We start from the raw sequence: 8,110 nt of genomic DNA, 5'->3' as shown, positions 1-8,110 counted from the left end.
GTTGTTTGTGGATGTGGTTCATAAGTGTTTCACATTTTTCATTTTTGGAAAATTTGGAACTTGTTCTAAATCTTTACTTAGGCACCACCCTCCCTAACAACAGGACAGGTTACCTACTGTTATTTAATGTATTCACACTAAAATATAGTTCCCTATGTTTCTAATGTATGTGCACATAATACACAAATAAACTGAAAAAAACTGGGTATATTATTGGAGCAGTTGATTCAAGAATGTATGTCATTAATGTGTGTTGATGTGCAGGCTTTTTTAAAAACATTTTGATTAGGTAAGTGGGTATTGATTCAACTAGTATGATTGACAACTGTCATTATCACTAAACAATCAGAGACAAGGTGGACCTTTAATTACAATGCCCCACCTCCTAAACTGCCAATCAAATTGACCACATTACCTATCAATCTCAGTCTTACCTAATTATACACACCAATATGCATCTAATTCTTAATACACAAGTATTTGACTTCATAATTGAATACACAAATGTGTATATTATTTGTTTGATATTAATAAGGATGGTAGATTTATTTATTGCCAATTACTTTTGATCTACATTACATAAAGTGATTCTGTAAATTAAATCTGAAAGACAAATGATTAATGGATTAACAAGATCTTAAAAAAATGAATTATGAATATAAATATGAATATATAAAAGGTAATCAAGTATGGCCTATAATTTACTTGATAAATATCCAACAATCATCTGTAATTAATCAACAATTTAGATTAGTTCACTTTTTTATCAGGAATTGGCTTGAAACAGTTTTAAAATTTATAAACTTTTAATTATAACAAACCATTGTTTATTAGTTTATTTTCCATCAATCATTATGTGTATTTCAGTCATTTGAATTTTTATTAGAAGTAAATATATATTTTTGCAATCAAGAAAGAATCCACATTTCAATGAAATAAGTTTTTTAATTGGTTTACGGTGAAAAATAAAATTGAAAATGCCCTGTGTTGAAAAATACTTTAAAATTTGATCAAAAGGCACTCTAAAACTTTTAATTTTCAATGCCATATAACCTCTGTTTCAACTTACAAAATGCCCAAAACAACATTTTTAGATTATTTTTGTTGGCACTTTAAAGCTTTTAGCTGTTGGTCTAAATTTATGCCTTACAAGGATAGTTGGTAACAGTTGCTAGAAGAATTTTTGCATTTGTTTGTTTTTTTGAGACATGTTCACATTCGGCAACATAATTTTGATTAGATATAAACAGCAGTTTAAATAAAATTGTGCAAATTTAGAGACCAATATTATTTAATTTGAACTCATTTTATCCTCATACTGGAAAAGCAAGTAATTCTTTCTAAAGACCAGCTGCTGCTGTACATTTGTGTAAATGCAATTTTCAGCAATAGTGCTTTATAAATGTTATTTTCCCCCACCATTATCATACCTTAGTATGAAATAATTCTAACTACTGTTCTAATCTTTCCATGAGTGATATCCATCACTTTGATTATATATAGATTAGACCATTGGTTTTCCTGTTTGAATGGTTTTACTCTCTAGTCATTTTGGGGGCCCTTTATAGTTTGCTATTCAATGTGAACCAGGGCTCTGTGCACGTGCTAAAGGCCATACTTTGACCTATAATGATTTACTATAATTTTGAGAATTTTGACATGAATCCCAGTTCAGATAAAATCAAACCAAAGACTTAAGAATTTGTTTTTGCTTCTTCCAGCCTAAGCACTAAGCACATACTTGTTGACTTACGACATTGAAAGTTTGATTCAGTATGTAGATCTAGTAGTATAAAGCAGGATTCATATACATCATATGAATATGTTCTTCATAATGATACATGTGATATGTATGTACTAACTGCTGCTGGATGTTCAATTACAATTTGCCATCCTTTCTTAAAAAGAGTGCTCCAGTTAATTGTAGTCTTACACATGATTCTACAAGGATAAAAAAGGACATTTTCTAAATAGTGTAACCAAGTTCAACCAAGATGCATATATTTTTTAAAACAAAATTTGTTATAAGTCACAAACCTGTAAGAGGCTGTTTTTGTGAATACAATTTTTTTTTACTTTACATGATTTTTTAAAGCACATCTCACAATTTTGAGATATTTCCTTTTGTCACCAGTTGATATGCCGAACTAATTTTTGAAAAATTACGCTTTCAGCAGCATGTTTCGGATACTATATATTGACCTGAACTTCCATTACATTTCTCTGCCTAACACACTTGGTTTCGTATATACTTTCCATTACATTTCTCCGCCTTCAGCGCTTGTTAAATAATTTTGTTATTTTATTTGACATGTCATTTTTGATATCAAACACATTGTGTTCATTTTAATATACTGGAATTGTGCAAATTATCTTTGATACCTGTTCATATATAGTCAGTAATATTAGAAAATAATGACATAAAGTTTAATATTATGTTATGAATGTAATATAATGTTATGGTGCTGTGGTTTAATAATTGTGCTTACGAAGATCTGAATCTTATTTTATATAATTAAAAAATATTGAAAGCTGTTTTTTTTTTATGTTATATATCACCTGAAGACTTGTATTTAGTCTTCTGTGTGAAAAGATTTGAAAAATATTTTACACTAAAAACCACTACAGATTTGAACCAATCTTTGAATGAATGTTTCTAAGGGTAGTTTGTTGTATTGTTTCAAAGGTTTTGATTTGTCAACAATCATGAACACAATAGTGTATAATAGAAGAACGCCTAAAGGAAAAACTGCTGTAATATTTAAGTTATTCTAAAAACATCTGTTATCAGCCAATAGACATAATTTAGTCATGTGACTGTGACGTCATCACAAATTTTTTTATGGTTTTCTACGGTTTAGAATGTCATTTTACGCACGTTATTCAGTGTGCACCAAATTTTTTATGTTATTTCTTCATAGTAAGAAAAATATTACTGTCATTCCTTAATTAAACCAACTAGAAATACATCAATACACATGTTCATTCTTGGTTCACCATTACTAGACATCACAAAAGTTCCCGTATAATTTTGACGTTATAATAGAAAATATCTGATGCCACAATAGAAATTAATTGTTTTATGACTTCAGTAGTTAAAGCTGTACAGATTCTCCGGTCAACAGGTACAGATTTCAAAATAGTGAATAGGTGGATATACTCTTAGATACTGCTCCTAAAAATGGATAGGTTGTAAACTGAAATCCACTTGCCAATAAACAAGTGTTTTGTTGTATATACCTAAATACTTCAATATTGAATTCACATTCATCGCACAATACCTTTAAGGATGAAGAATATTCTTGTGATAAGTAAAGTTCTTAAGGGCATACGATACAGTTTTGATCCCGTATTTACAATTTGATAAAAAATTTCCATTCAGACTATTTTTTACCTGACGAAATCAAAAATGTAATAAAAGATATACCTACATGTGCTACATTTGGAGTAAAATGAGGTTGAAATTTTGTATATTTGCTCAAAATTTAGATTTGTGGCAGTATTTTCTCTTTCGAAAGATTATTTGTACATAACTAAGTCATAATGATATTAAAAAATTTCTTTTTTTTCTAAAACCAGTATTGTTATAGAATCCCCCTTCCTTTTTCAAAATGAATGTGACCTACCAAATAAGACTATTTACTGGGTTTGTTATAACACGAGTAACACGACGGGTGCCACATGGGGATCATCTGCTTACCTTTATGGAGCACCTGAGATCACCCCCAGTTTTTGATGGGGTTCGTGTTGCTCAGTCTTTAGTTTTCCATGTTGTTTTGTGTGTACTGTTAATTGTCTGTTTGTCTTTTTCATTTTTAGCCATTGCATTGTCAGTTTGTGTTCAATTTGTGAATTTGACTGCTCCTTTGGTATCTTTCGCCCCTCTTTTAGACACATTTTGTTGTGTTATAAACTAATCAAATTAAGTCACAACTTTGTTTTTTGTTTGTGTAAACATAAGTCAAAGTGGTGTTCTTTGTTTGAAAATACCAACAAAAGTGTTAATGAGCCGTGTTTAGCAATCATTCTTCATCTTAATTTTATAATGTCTTTTTTTAACCACTTCACATCCAAATGAAGTTAAAGATCGGTCAATACATAAAAAGCGTAGCCCCTGTTATTATCGTATATACTAAATACATGTAACGTACTGTTTCACAATAAAAAAAAAATGGTCGATTTAAAACTAACTGCCTAAATCTGATTTACCTAAAAGTCCCAAGAAATGAATTGCACCAAATTTAATTCGTCTTGAGGGATGATGATCTCAAAGTATGTCGCCCGAAGGACGAAAACCTCTTTTGCTTGTTGCATTTTCACAAGAATCCTATGAGAGGTGATTATATACACATGCATAAAAGGTGCAGCAGCAGCAACAACAACATCAACATGAGCAACGACAGCAGCAACATCAGCAACAGAAGTTCCTTCATCCGAAAGTGAAAGCGGTAAGCAACAGCAGTATTTAATGAAAACATGCTACAAGAATATGGAGGATGTGCCATCTGTGTCCAAAAAGGATCGTTTATGTACAAGATATCACAGAAATGTATCGGTAGGGATTTTGATATCAATACGTACTTTAGGGGAAAAAAAAGAAGAAAATGGTTACTACACTGCGCACTTTTACAATAAAATACTAGTAGATTGTCAACCTGTTATGATAATGTATATGTCTTAATCAGACTTTTTTCTACTGACATTTAAAGAGGCAACAAGCAGACCCTACGGATTCCACCTCGTTGATATGAAACCCAGAATGGCATAATCTTCTAGACTGCGAAGTGATGTGTTGTAGACGGGCAATAGAGTCAACACCTCTGATGAAATCGAGGACAACGTTTTTTACTGAAAGTACAGATCTAGAGAGGATATAATAATTTGTAGCGAGGTTTAGAAAACCATATATAATAATAACCAACAAAATCGATTAGCCTACAAATTTCTGGCGAGGCACGAGAGAGCATTTTGAGGGAAAGTCGGCCAATGTTTGTTGTGCAAAGGTAACATGTTTTAGTTTAATACGGCAGACGCGCGTTTAACCTACATAAAATCATCTGAGTGACAGACCTAAAAACGTTCGTGTTCAAAACGGACACATGTAACAAGGAATGAACTCATTGTATGGCCTTTTAGTTTCCTATATCGGGACATCCTGAATTTTTACCCCCTAGGAGGAGCAACTGAGACATACCAGCAACATTTAAGTAATGTTCTCATCGTAAATGGATTCCAGTACAGTATATGAATGTCCAATTCAACCTGACTTTTCGGAAATATGTGGACTATACTGCGTCTATAACGTGAATATCAGATGTCAGAGTATCAGGATGGAAGATGTATTGCATGATGTTTCATCCAATGACCTTGATGCCAACGACAGAAAACTCATTGCAATTTTTTAATTCTGCTTTTTGGTTAAACAATCGATCAGCTTTGATGTAATATTGATTATTATAAATTTATTGCCCATATTTTGTTTATTTTACCATTTGTTTCATGTGTGTATAAACAATATAAAAGTCACTATGATAGATTCAGACACATATTTTCATAGATCAGGTGAACATGTGTCGAAAGTGACAGCTACTGGGTGTTTACCATTTGATATAAAGATCAGAGAATGAATTGATACCGGATAGAGATACTTTCGAAGTACTTTTGATCGCCTTTGTTATTTGTTTTCTGTCAGCGAGCAAAAGAGATGTTTTGTGGACACAAATAAAGATTGAAATGAGGTTTGAACTATGTTTAACAGAAAAATATACAGATATTCGAACATGATATTGCCCGCCTTGATGAAATACACGTCTTTAGGTATGTGCTATAATTACAGAGAATGGTCATTTTGTGGCTACTGCCACTCCGAAAATTAATATTTCTCTTTCGAAAGTAGGATTTACTTATGCTGCTGATGTTGCTTCTGGTTTTGTTGTTTTTATACGACCGCAAATTTTGATAAAATTTTCGTCGTATATTGCTATCACGTCGTCGTCGTCGTCGTCGTCGTTGTCGTCGTCGTCGTCCGAATACTTTTAGTTTTCGCACTCTTACTTTAGTAAAAGTGAATAGAAATCTATGAAACTTTAACACAAGGTTTATGACCATAAAAGGAAGGTTGGTATTGATTTTGGAAGTTTTGGTCCCAACATTTTAGGAATTAGGGGCCAAAAAGGGCCCAAATAAGCATTTTCTTGGTTTTCGCACTATAACTTTAGTTTAAGTTAATAGAAATCTATGAAATTTTGACACACGGTTTATGACCACAAATGAAAGGTTGGGATTGATTTTGGGAGTTTTGGTTTCAACAGTTTAGGAATTAGGGGCCAAAAAAGGGCCAAAATAAGCATTATTCTTGGTTTTTGCACAATAACTTTAGTTTAAGTAAATAGAAATTAATGAAATTTAAACACAATGTTTATGTCTTCAAAAGGAAGATTGGTATTGATTTTGGGAGTTTAGGTCCCAACAGTTTAGGAATCAAGGGCCAAAAAGGGACCCAAATAAGCATTTTTCTTGGTTTTTGCGCCATAACGTTAGTATAAGTAAATAGAAATCTATGAAATTTAAACACAAGGTTTATGACCATAAAAGGAAGGTTGGTATTGATTTTGGGAGTTTTGGTCCCAACAGTTTAGGAAAAAGGGGGCCAAAGGGTCCAAAATTAAACTTTGTTTAATTTCGTCAAAATTGAATAATTGGGGTTCTTTGATATGCCGAATCTAACTGCGTATGTAGATTCTTAACTTTTGGTCATGTTTTCAAATTGGTCTACATTAAGGTCCAAAGGGTCCAAAATTAAACTTAGTTTGATTTTGACAAAAAATGAATCGGTTGGGTTCTTTGATATGTTGAATCTAAAAATGTATTTAGATTCTTGATTATTGGCCCAGTTTTCAAGTTGGTCCAAATCTGGGTCCAAAATTAAACTTTATTTGATTTCATCAAAAATTGAATAAATGGGGTTCTTTGATATGTCAAATCTAACTGTGTATGTAGATTCTTCATTTTTGGTCCCGTTTTCAAATTGGCCTACATTAAGGTCCAAAGGGTCCAACATTAAACTAAGTTTGATTTTAACAAAAATTAAATTCTTGGGCCTCTTTGATATGCTGAATCTAAACATGTACTTAGATTTTTGATTATGGGCCCAGTTTTCAAGTTGGTCCAAATCAGGATCTAAAATTATCATATTAAGTATTGTGCAATAGCAAGTCTTTTCAATTGCACAGTATTGTGCAATAGCAAGAAATATCTAATTTCACAATATTGTGAAATAGCAAATTTTTTTTTAATTTGAGTTATCTTTTTTTGTCCAGAATAGTAAGCAAGAAATATCTTATTGCAAGATTTTTTTTTAATTGGAGTTATCTGTCTTTGTCCAGAATCAACTTAAATCTTTGTTATATACAATATACAATGTATATTCACTTTTTACTACCAACTGATAAATTTAAATAATCTTTACCATTCAGTGATAACAAGCAGTTTTTTTACATCTTAATATTTTATGATGTATTTAAATGAGTAGTTATTGTTGCAAACTCCATTAGAATATTTTAATTGAGATTTGTTTTGGAATAAGGGAAAGGGGGATGTGATTAAAAAATTGGGTTCAATTTTTCTCATTTGAAATTTCATAAATAAAAAGAAAATTTCTTCAAACATTTTTTTGAGAGGATTAAAATTCAACAGCATAGTGAATTGCTCTAAGAGAAAACAAAAATTTTAAGTTCATTAGAACACATTCATTCTGTGTCAGAAACCTATGCTGTGTCAACTATTTAATCACAATCCAAATTTAGAGCTGAATCCAGCTTGAATGTTGTGTCCATACTTGCCCCAACCATTCAGGGTTCAACCTCTGCGGTCGTATAAAGCTACGCCCTGCGGAGCATCTGGTTTCTGTTGTTATTGTTGTTGTTGCTGCTGTACATTAATGTTTTTCATATGTCTTCGAAGATTAATAGATTAAGCACTCAGTTTTCAACATAAGTTGTACTGAAACATATTCATCATTCCTGCATGCGTAAACAATCTCCTGTAATAGGCCGGCTAAATTCGTTGCAAAAATTCGCACATTCCCATTCGCCGTCCAATATGTAGCTAT

This window comes from Mytilus trossulus, chromosome 7, assembly GCF_036588685.1.
Source record: "Mytilus trossulus isolate FHL-02 chromosome 7, PNRI_Mtr1.1.1.hap1, whole genome shotgun sequence".
In the NCBI taxonomy this organism is placed as follows: domain Eukaryota; kingdom Metazoa; phylum Mollusca; class Bivalvia; order Mytilida; family Mytilidae; genus Mytilus; species Mytilus trossulus.
This window is presented reverse-complemented; position numbering follows the sequence as displayed.